This window comes from Lissotriton helveticus, chromosome 1_1, assembly GCF_964261635.1.
Source record: "Lissotriton helveticus chromosome 1_1, aLisHel1.1, whole genome shotgun sequence".
Lineage (NCBI taxonomy): Eukaryota > Metazoa > Chordata > Amphibia > Caudata > Salamandridae > Lissotriton > Lissotriton helveticus.
The window spans coordinates 1,526,901,935-1,526,914,224 of NC_136057.1; positions in this window are offsets into that span (position 1 = coordinate 1,526,901,935).

Genomic DNA, 12,290 nt, shown 5'->3' on the forward strand with positions numbered 1-12,290 from the left:
AGAATCACACACCCACTTTGGGTGGAAAGGAAAGCCCTCACACACCGACCTAGTCAGTGTCATGCTTCATCATCGGGCCCCACCAAAGAGGCCGAGTGCCTCTTCGGTGTGCTACGACGCCAGAAAGACTGCGGAGCTGGTTGTGTGAGGAGGGCGTATTTTGAGGAAAAATTAAATTAAGAGTGCCAAAAAAGGGTATAGATACAAAAAGTTTAATGTGTGATCCCTAAGGCACATGTGGGAAGTATTATGTGTCTGAATTTAGATGCCAAGGTTTTAGGATTGGTTAAATTCAGAAATACTTATATCAGTCAACATGTTTCTGCCATACTAGTGGTTCAAGTTTACCAAGGCATTCATCAGGACTAAACCCCGGCGGTATGGACTCTCTAATCGTCCACCCTACCCTGGGACGTGAAAGTGAAAATATAAAAAAGGTGAAAAAGTGCTAAAAATAGAAGAGCGAATTGCTCATTCTAAAAAATGCTCCAAAATGTGGAGTATCTCAGCACCTGTGTAGTGAATTAAACAAACAAACACACACGGACATACACATAATTAATATAAGCCATTGCGTTTGATCATGGTGCTCCATAGTTTGTGGCATACATCGTGTTCCCAAGGTAAACACTAGTTTTAACACCATCCAAGTAACCCTGTAGGGATGATATCGTTAACTCTGGGAAGTGATGTGCTAGGGGTGTATTTAAAACTTAAGTAAATAAGAAATGGGGTTAAAAACACGGAATGTGTACTCCTTATGAAGGGATCAATGGACCAAAGGTCTGTGACCCCTTAGAATGGTAATTCAGATTAATATCTCACTTTAAAACAGGGCGCTACTTGCACCATGGGTCTCGGGAGGGGGATTGCAGCGTGCCTGGCACATCCTGTAAGAAAGAGAGGTCTCAATGCAACCTACGTGAAAGGTTAAAGACTTAGCTTATTTTTCTAGAATGACAGCGGTCCAGGCGCCGAAATGCACTCACGCCTACAACGCTCGCAATCCGCTGTAAACCTGCAGATCGCCTCAATACCGGACCCCGACGATGTGGAGCGGGGCCGGTGACTGGGTGTAAGACTGCTTGTGCTGCACGCCGCACTCTTCCGGGTGGGCGCGTCCAGACCAAACAGAGGCCTGGAACGCACCCGCCCCGTGTGGAGAGGTGCGGCCATAACTTGCAAGCGAGGCTTGGAATGAGAAGCCAATCGAGAGACTGACCGGCGTGAAAGCCGGTATCAAACTATAGAGTTAATTTTCAAGCTTAGTTCCTGCAGTATGCCTCGTTCTTAGAAAGCGGTTTCAGCGTGGAATGGTGGTTTGATATTGGAGGTGCAAAGTAATAAGCACAAAAGCAAAAAGAGTTCAGAATGGTTAACTTCTTTGCCTTGTTCATTGCTATTTCTGAGAAGTGGAGCACCTAGAATGGAAGGGCACCAATAGGGGAGAGGCACACAGGTGACCAACGGTACATAGATAGGTAATCAAGGGATCTAATCCACAGGATGGTAATGTTGGAATGACCATTCAGTGAAAAATGTGTGGATAGGTCAACCAGATTGCTGTGCATATAGATAATTACAGAACACACAGCAATAACCTACAAAAAAGGACATAGCCATAACCTAGAAAAATAATAAATAAATAGGTTATTCCAGTGTGGGTCAGGAGGTATACAGTTCAGGATAGCACAGTGTTCCACGGGATGTCATCGTTAAGGCCGTTGGTATTTGTGCCCAAGCGATACACCCAGCGCTGTTCTTTTTCAAAAAGTCTGCTCGTTATATTAGTTGTGCATTTGACTACCTCAATTATAGTCCACCTCATGTCGTTTGGTGTATGGTTACTATCCAGATAGTGACGGCTCAGTTTGGTCATCACTTTTTTACACCTGACATTGCTCCGGTGCTCACAAATACGCTGTTTGACCTTGCGTGTGGTCATGCCTACGTAGCGAAGCTGACACGGACAGGTGATCAGATAGACCACATTCATTGTGTTACAGTTTGTGTGTTCTCTCTGTGTCCATATTCTCGCTGCCTCCAGTGACAGTGTCTTCGTAGCTTCTGTTAGATGACAGACGCTGCAGTCGGAGCAAGGGTAATGTTCGGAGATACTTGGCATGCCCCATGGTGCAGTAACTGTGGGCATAACGTGGGGTGGTTTTTCTTTTGGCCGGGTGTGGACCAAGGCATCTTTCAGGCTCCGTCCCTTTTTAAAGGAGAATAGGGGTTTCTCCCAATTCTCTTTGCAGGATGTTAAAATGTTCCAATGCTTATTGATAGTTTTTTTCATCAGATTGGACAGGCTGTTGTATGTGGTTACACATGTAAGAGGTATTGATTCAGGGTTCCTGATCTTTTCTTCCAAAAGCGCTCCTCTGGGTTGGTTTCTTGCTCTCTTGAATCCTTTTGTCAGGATTGGTACCAGGTAGCCTCTATCTATGAGTTTATCTGTAAGACCAGAGGACTGTTCTTTAAAATCTGATAGAGTGCTACAGTTTCTCCTTAATCTAAGGTATTGTCCGTAAGGAAGATTCTCTTTGAGAGGGCGAGGGTGGAAGCTGCTGAACTTCAGAAGGTTATTTTTAGCTGTGGGCTTATGATGAGTTTTGGTTGTAAGTCCAGTTCCATTCACCGAGATCACCACGTCGAGGAAGATAATGTCTGTTTTACTTTTGGTGTTGGTGAACCTCAGGTTTTGATCTAGGGTATTAATCCATACCAGAAAGGTTTCAAGGTCACTATCACTCTCTGACCAAAGGAGCAGGATGTCGTCTATGTAGCGCTTCCATAGAAGCATTGACGACGAAAAAACTGCGGCTGGTGGCAGAATGTATTTGGCCTCAAAATCTGCTACATAGAGCCCAGCTACACGTGGAGCAAAAATACTGCCCATCGATGTTCCTGAGCATTGGAGAAATAATTTGTCTTTGAAAGAGAAGAAGTTTTCTTTAAGGGCTATGGTAGCACACTCAATGATGAAAGCTTTGGGTGTCTGGTAATCCCATTCGATGGAATCCAGAGATTCTTCCAGGACATTGATGGTATCGTCCTGGGGGATACTAGTGTAGAGGCTTTCTACATCAAGAGTTACTAGGGTAACCGAGTTCTCTGTGACCGTTACCTCTGATAGTAGTCGTAAGAGGCTCTTAGTATCTTTTAGGTAAGTAGGAGTTGATTGTACTAGGGGTTTTAAGAAAAAGTCACAGAACTGTGACAGAGGTTCCAGTACAGATCCAATGCCTGACACAATGGGACGTCCGGGAGGTGGCAAATGGTTCTTATGCATCTTTGGCAATGTATAGAAGTACGGTATGACATTGCTGGTGTTATTCAGAAAGGCTGCTTCGTTTTTAGACAGGTGCCCTTGTTCCTCTGCTTGTTGAACAAGGGTCGTGATCATACTGGTAAGGTCTGCAGTGGGGTCTGTTGTCAGTGGGGTGTAGTTTCTAACGTCCCCAAGCAAATCATTACAAGTTTTCTCGTAGTCTGTGGTGTCTTGAATGACAATGCCTCCACCTTTGTCCGCCGGTTTGATTGTTATTGAGGTGTCACTCTGCAGTTGTTGTAGCGCTTGGTATTCAGCGGTGCTGAAATTACCAAATGTCTTAGGGTTCTGGGAGGCTTCCAGATCTTTAAATACAGCCTGCTCAAAGGCGGTGATAGCCGCAGGCACGGTGTGAGGGGGAGGGGTGAAAGTAGAATTAGGTCTAAATCCTGTGTCACCCTTCCTGGTTGCTTCTGTTGAGTCTGCTTTACCTTCAAAGAAAGCTTTTAATTTTAATTTCCGAAAGAAACCGGCAAGTTCGCAGTGTAACTTGAACTTGTCAGGTCTCGTTGTCGGAACAAAGCCTAGGCCTTTTTCGAGTATTTGAGGTTCAGTAGGAGTTAGTACCCTTGCAGATAGGTTAGTAACTAGGCTCATACCCCGCTCGTTCCTGGCTGTTGGTTGCTGCGAGTGTGATTCGCTACCGAGTTGTCCTCTTCCCAGGATACTCTGTTGTTGCCTCTCCTCTTGCCTCTGCCCCTCCGGCCGCTCTCTAAAAAAGGCTGTCTATACTGATTTTGAAAATTTGCAGGGGGCATAAAGCCCGGATTCCAACCCATGAAGGGGTATTGTGGCGGTTGAAAAGGATAGGGGGGAGGGCCCATAATCATTTGTGGTTGGTGCCATTGTTGATGCTGGCCCTGATTGCCTTGCCTTCCCCTGTTATTCCTGTTGCCACAGTTCCCTCTTCCCTTTGTTTGTTTGAATGAGCTATTACTTGACCCACTGCTGTTAGAGGAGTCATCGTCTGAATAATCAGATTTACTTGTATTGCGTCCTGGTGGAGCGAAGGTTGCTGCAGAGTAAGGATACACCTTTTCAAAGACAATTTTTTTTTGATCTTTTTGGAGTTTGGTTGCTTTTGACTGCGTCAGGTTGTCTTTGTACTCATTAAGTTCTTTATTGAGTTCATCCAACCGTTTCTTATATCCAGTAATGGTGGTCTTAAAATGGGACTCGGTCTCTCTAATTTCCACCATTAGTGCCTCAGAGAGTCTGAGTGCTGTTTTTATTATTAAGACCAACCAGTCGCGCGTGCAATGCCACGCGATCATGGCCCAGTCTTTTCTAAAAGTAGCATCGTTAAGAAAGATGCGGGGGGCATTTGTAACCAGTAAGCCTTTGGGCGCGGTATTGGATATGAGGTATTGCTTAAGGATAGTACCGTGGAGAATAGTACGAATGTGCTCTCTCTTTTTCTCAGTTAGGTTCTCCCATTCAGTGGTGTTGGCTATTGCTTGCGATATGTGAGGATCTGCAAAAAGTGCAGAGTCCGATATTAATTCCTCTATTTCGGATTCGGAATATGTCAAGCCCATGTTCGCCATGGTGAGGTGTCAATGTAAGGAGATAGGAGTACGTGGTTAAAATAGGCAATGGTAAATAAGGTATTTATCCTGCTTGGGGTAAAAAGCTCTCACTGCTGTGCGCTGCTAGGATACAAAACAACAATGGGAGAGGTAGGGAGATTCAAGGACACTCTCTCAGTCCCCGGTTAAATCCACATAAACAGAAAAAGAGAGGTCAAATCAAACTCAAATATGCCACAGAGACGGAGTAAGGTAAGAATCACACACCCACTTTGGGTGGAAAGGAAAGCCCTCACACACCGACCTAGTCAGTGTCATGCTTCATCATCGGGCCCCACCAAAGAGGCCGAGTGCCTCTTCGGTGTGCTACGACGCCAGAAAGACTGCGGAGCTGGTTGTGTGAGGAGGGCGTATTGTGAGGAAAAATTAAATTAAATTAAGAGTGCCAAAAAAGGGTATCGATACAAAAAGTTTAATGTGTGATCCCTAAGGCACATGTGGGAAGTATTATGTGTCTGAATTTAGATGCCAAGGTTTTAGGATTGGTTAAATTCAGAAATACTTATATCAGTCAACATGTTTCTGCCATACTAGTGGTTCAAGTTTACCAAGGCATTCATCAGGACTAAACCCCGGCGGTATGGACTCTCTAATCGTCCACCCTACCCTGGGACGTGAAAGTGAAAATATAAAAAAGGTGAAAAAGTGCTAAAAATAGAAGAGCGAATTGCTCATTCTAAAAAATGCTCCAAAATGTGGAGTATCTCAGCACCTGTGAAGTGAATTAAACAAACAAACACACACGGACATACACATAATTAATATAAGCCATTGCGTTTGATCATGGTGCTCCATAGTTTGTGGCATACATCGTGTTCCCAAGGTAAACACTAGTTTTAACACCATCCAAGTAACCCTGTAGGGATGATATCGTTAACTCTGGAAAGTGATGTGCTAGGGGTGTATTTAAAACTTAAGTAAATAAGAAATGGGGTTAAAAACACGGAATGTGTACTCCTTATGAAGTGATCAATGGACCAAAGGTCTGTGACCCCTTAGAATGGTAATTCAGATTAATATCTCACTTTAAAACAGGGCGCTACTTGCACCATGGGTCTCGGGAGGGGGATTGCAGCGTGCCTGGCACATCCTGTAAGAAAGAGAGGTCTCAATGCAACCTACGTGAAAGGTTAAAGACTTAGCTTATTTTTCTAGAATGACAGCGGTCCAGGCGCCGAAATGCACTCACGCCTACAACGCTCGCAATCCGCTGTAAACCTGCAGATCGCCTCAATACCGGACCCCGACGATGTGGAGCGGGTCCGGTGACTGGGTATAAGACTGCTTGTGCTGCACGCCGCACTCTTCCGGGTGGGCACGTCCAGACCAAACAGAGGCTTGGAACGCACCCGCCCCGTGTGGAGAGGTGCGGCCATAACTTGCAAGCGAGGTTTGAAATGAGAAGCCAATCGGGAGACTGACCGGCGTGAAAGCCGGTATCAAACTATAGAGTTAATTTTCAAGCTTAGTTCCTGCAGTATGCCTCGTTCTTAGTAAGCGGTTTCAGCGTGGAATGGTGGTTTGATATTGGAGGTGCAAAGTAATAAGCACAATAGCAAAAAGAGTTCAGAATGGTTAACTTCTTTGCCTTGTTCATTGCTATTTCTGAGAAGTGGAGCACCTAGAATGTAAGGGCACCAATAGGGGAGAGGCACACAGGTGATCAACGGTACATAGATAGGTAATCAAGGGATCTAATCCACAGGATGGTAATGTTGTAATGACCATTCAGTGAAAAATGTGTGGCTAGGTCAACCAGATTGCTGTGCATATAGATAATTATAGAACACACAGCAATAACCTACAAAAAAGGACATAGCCATAACCTAGAAAAAAAAAAAATAAATAGGTTATTCCAGTGTGGGTCAGGAGGTATACAGTTCAGGATAGCACAGTGTTCCACGGGATGTCATCGTTAAGGCCGTTGGTATTTGTGCCCAAGCGATACACCCAGCGCTGTTCTTTTTCAAAAAGTCTGCTCGTTATATTAGTTGTGCCTTTGACTACCTCAATTATAGTCCACCTCATGTCGTTTGGTGTATGGTTACTATCCAGATAGTGACGGCTCAGTTTGGTCGTCACTTTTTTTACACTTGACATTGCTCCGGTGCTCACAAATACGCTGTTTGACCTTGCATGTGGTCATGCCTACGTAGCAAAGCTGACACGTACAGGTGATCAGATAGACCACATTCATTGTGTTACAGTTTGTGTGTTCTCTCTGTGTCCATATTCTCCCTGCCTCCAGTGACAGTGTTTTCGTAGCTTCTGTTATATGACAGACGCTGCAGTCGGAGCAAGGGTAATGTCCGGTGATACTTGGCATGCCCCATGCTGCAGTAACTGTGGGCATAACGTGGGGTGGTTTTTCTTTTGGCCGGGTGTGGACCAAGGCATCTTTCAGGCTCCGTCCCTTTTTAAAGGAGAATAGGGGTTTCTCCCAATTCTCTTTGCAGGATGTTAAAATGTTCCAATGCTTATTGATAGTTTTTTTCATCAGATTGGACAGGCTGTTGTATGTGGTTACACATGTAAGAGGTATTGATTCAGGGTTCCTGATCTTTTCTTCCAAAAGCGCTCCTCTGGGTTGGTTCCTTGCTCTCTTGAATCCTTTTGTCAGGATTGTTGCCGGGTAGCCTCTATCTATGAGTTTATCTGTAAGACCAGAGGACTGTTCTTTAAAATCTGATAGAGTGCTACAGTTTCTCCTTAATCTAAGGTATTGTCCGTAAGGAAGATTCTCTTTGAGAGGGCGAGGGTGGAAGCTGCTGAACTTCAGAAGGTTATTTTTAGCTGTGGGCTTATGATGAGTTTTGGTTGTAAGTCCAGTTCCATTCACCGAGATCACCACGTCGAGGAAGATAATGTCTGTTTTACTTTTGGTGTTGGTGAACCTCAGGTTTTGATCTAGGGTATTAATCCATACCAGAAAGGTTTCAAGGTCACTATCACTCCCTGACCAAAGGAGCAGGATGTCGTCTATGTAGCGCTTCCATAGAAGCATTGACGACGAAAAAACTGCGGCTGGTGGCAGAATGTATTTGGCCTCGAAATCTGCTACATAGAGCCCAGCTACACTTGGAGCAAAAATACTGCCCATCGATGTTCCTGAGCATTGGAGAAATAATTTGTCTTTGAAAGAGAAGAAGTTTTCTTTAAGGGCTATGGTAGCACACTCAATGATGAAAGCTTTGGGTGTCTGGTAATCCCATTCGATGGAATCCAGAGATTCTTCCAGGACTTTGATGGTATCGTCCTGGGGGATACTAGTGTAGAGGCTTTCTACATCAAGAGTTACTAGGTTAACCGAGTTCTCTGTGACCGTTACCTCTGATAGTAGTCGTAAGAGGCTCTTAGTATCTTTTAGGTAAGTAGGAGTTGATTGTACTAGGGGTTTTAAGAAAAAGTCACATAACTGTGACAGAGGTTCCAGTACAGATCCAATGCCTGACACAATGGGACGGTCCGGGAGGTGGCAAACGGTTCTTATGCATCTTTGGCAATGTATAGAAGTACGGTATGACATTGCTGGTGTTATTCAGAAAGGCTGCTTCGTTTTTAGACAGTTGCCCTTGTTCCTCTGCTTGTTGAACAAGGGTCGTGATCTTACTAGTAAGGTCTGCAGTGGGGTCTGTTGTCAGTGGGGTGTAGTTTCTAACGTCCCCAAGCAAATCATTACAAGTTTTCTCGTAGTCTGTGGTGTCTTGAATGACAATGCCTCCACCTTTGTCCGCCGGTTTCATTGTTATTGAGGTGTCACTCTGCAGTTGTTGTAGCGCTTGGTATTCAGCGGTGCTGAAATTACCAAATGTCTTAGGGTTCTGGGAGGCTTCCAGATCTTTAAATACAGCCTGCTCAAAGGCGGTGATAGCCGCAGGCACGGTGTGAGGGGGAGGGGTGAAAGTAGAATTAGGTCTAAATCCTGTGTCACCCTTCCTGGTTGCTTCTGTTGAGTCTGCTTTACCTTCAAAGAAAGCTTTTAATTTTAATTTCCGAAAGAAACCGGCAAGTTCGCAGTGTAACTTGAACTTGTCAGGTCTCGTTGTCGGAACAAAGCCTAGGCCTTTTTCGAGTATTTGAGGTTCAGTAGGAGTTAGTACCCTTGCAGATAGGTTAGTAACTAGGCTCATACCCCGCTCGTTCCTGGCTGTTGGTTGCTGCGAGTGTGATTCGCTACCGAGTCGTCCTCTTCCCAGGATACTCTGTTGTTGCCTCTCCTCTTGCCTCTGCCCCTCCGGCCGCTCTCTAAAAAAGGCTGTCTATACTGATTTTGAAAATTTGCAGGGGGCATAAAGCCCGGATTCCAACCCATGAAGGGGTATTGTGGCGGTTGAAAAGGATAGGGGGGAGGGCCCATAATCATTTGTGGTTGGTGCCATTGTTGATGCTGGCCCTGATTGCCTTGCCTTCCCCTGTTATTCCTGTTGCCACAGTTCCCTCTTCCCTTTGTTTGTTTGAATGAGCTATTACTTGACCCACTGCTGTTAGAGGAGTCATCGTCTGAATAATCAGATTTACTTGTATTGCGTCCTGGTGGAGCGAAGGTTGCTGCAGAGTAAGGATACACCTTTTCAAAGACAATTTTTTTTTGATCTTTTTGGAGTTTGGTTGCTTTTGACTGCGTCAGGTTGTCTTTGTACTCATTAAGTTCTTTATTGAGTTCATCCAACCGTTTCTTATATCCAGTAATGGTGGTCTTAAAATGGGACTCGGTCTCTCTAATTTCCACCATTAGTGCCTCAGAGAGTCTGAGTGCTGTTTTTATTATTAAGACCAACCAGTCGCGCGTGCAATGCCACGCGATCATGGCCCAGTCTTTTCTAAAAGTAGCATCGTTAAGAAAGATGCGGGGGGCATTTGTAACCAGTAAGCCTTTGGGCGCGGTATTGGATATGAGGTATTGCTTAAGGATAGTACCGTGGAGAATAGTACGAATGTGCTCTCTCTTTTTCTCAGTTAGGTTCTCCCATTCAGTGGTGTTGGCTATTGCTTGCGATATGTGAGGATCTGCAAAAAGTGCAGAGTCCGATATTAATTCCTCTATTTCGGATTCGGAATATGTCAAGCCCATGTTCGCCATGGTGAGGTGTCAATGTAAGGAGATAGGAGTACGTGGTTAAAATAGGCAATGGTAAATAAGGTATTTATCCTGCTTGGGGTAAAAAGCTCTCACTGCTGTGCGCTGCTAGGATACAAAACAACAATGGGAGAGGTAGGGAGATTCAAGGACACTCTCTCAGTCCCCGGTTAAATCCACATAAACAGAAAAAGAGAGGTCAAATCAAACTCAAATATGCCACAGAGAGGGAGTAAGGTAAGAATCACACACCCACTTTGGGTGGAAAGGAAAGCCCTCACACACCGACCTAGTCAGTGTCATGCTTCATCATCGGGCCCCACCAAAGAGGCCGAGTGCCTCTTCGGTGTGCTACGACGCCAGAAAGACTGCGGAGCTGGTTGTGTGAGGAGGGCGTATTGTGAGGAAAAATTAAATTAAATTAAGAGTGCCAAAAAAGGGTATCGATACAAAAAGTTTAATGTGTGATCCCTAAGGCACATGTGGGAAGTATTATGTGTCTGAATTTAGATGCCAAGGTTTTAGGATTGGTTAAATTCAGAAATACTTATATCAGTCAACATGTTTCTGCCATACTAGTGGTTCAAGTTTACCAAGGCATTCATCAGGACTAAACCCCGGCGGTATGGACTCTCTAATCGTCCACCCTACCCTGGGACGTGAAAGTGAAAATATAAAAAAGGTGAAAAAGTGCTAAAAATAGAAGAGCGAATTGCTCATTCTAAAAAATGCTCCAAAATGTGGAGTATCTCAGCACCTGTGAAGTGAATTAAACAAACAAACACACACGGACATACACATAATTAATATAAGCCATTGCGTTTGATCATGGTGCTCCATAGTTTGTGGCATACATCGTGTTCCCAAGGTAAACACTAGTTTTAACACCATCCAAGTAACCCTGTAGGGATGATATCGTTAACTCTGGAAAGTGATGTGCTAGGGGTGTATTTAAAACTTAAGTAAATAAGAAATGGGGTTAAAAACACGGAATGTGTACTCCTTATGAAGTGATCAATGGACCAAAGGTCTGTGACCCCTTAGAATGGTAATTCAGATTAATATCTCACTTTAAAACAGGGCGCTACTTGCACCATGGGTCTCGGGAGGGGGATTGCAGCGTGCCTGGCACATCCTGTAAGAAAGAGAGGTCTCAATGCAACCTACGTGAAAGGTTAAAGACTTAGCTTATTTTTCTAGAATGACAGCGGTCCAGGCGCCGAAATGCACTCACGCCTACAACGCTCGCAATCCGCTGTAAACCTGCAGATCGCCTCAATACCGGACCCCGACGATGTGGAGCGGGTCCGGTGACTGGGTATAAGACTGCTTGTGCTGCACGCCGCACTCTTCCGGGTGGGCACGTCCAGACCAAACAGAGGCTTGGAACGCACCCGCCCCGTGTGGAGAGGTGCGGCCATAACTTGCAAGCGAGGTTTGAAATGAGAAGCCAATCGGGAGACTGACCGGCGTGAAAGCCGGTATCAAACTATAGAGTTAATTTTCAAGCTTAGTTCCTGCAGTATGCCTCGTTCTTAGTAAGCGGTTTCAGCGTGGAATGGTGGTTTGATATTGGAGGTGCAAAGTAATAAGCACAATAGCAAAAAGAGTTCAGAATGGTTAACTTCTTTGCCTTGTTCATTGCTATTTCTGAGAAGTGGAGCACCTAGAATGTAAGGGCACCAATAGGGGAGAGGCACACAGGTGATCAACGGTACATAGATAGGTAATCAAGGGATCTAATCCACAGGATGGTAATGTTGTAATGACCATTCAGTGAAAAATGTGTGGCTAGGTCAACCAGATTGCTGTGCATATAGATAATTATAGAACACACAGCAATAACCTACAAAAAAGGACATAGCCATAACCTAGAAAAAAAATAAATAAATAGGTTATTCCAGTGTGGGTCAGGAGGTATACAGTTCAGGATAGCACAGTGTTCCACGGGATGTCATCGTTAAGGCCGTTGGTATTTGTGCCCAAGCGATACACCCAGCGCTGTTCTTTTTCAAAAAGTCTGCTCGTTATATTAGTTGTGCCTTTGACTACCTCAATTATAGTCCACCTCATGTCGTTTGGTGTATGGTTACTATCCAGATAGTGACGGCTCAGTTTGGTCGTCACTTTTTTTACACTTGACATTGCTCCGGTGCTCACAAATACGCTGTTTGACCTTGCGTGTGGTCATGCCTACGTAGCAAAGCTGACACGTACAGGTGATCAGATAGACCACATTCATTGTGTTACAGTTTGTGTGTTCTCTCTGTGTCCATATTCTCCCTGCCTCCAG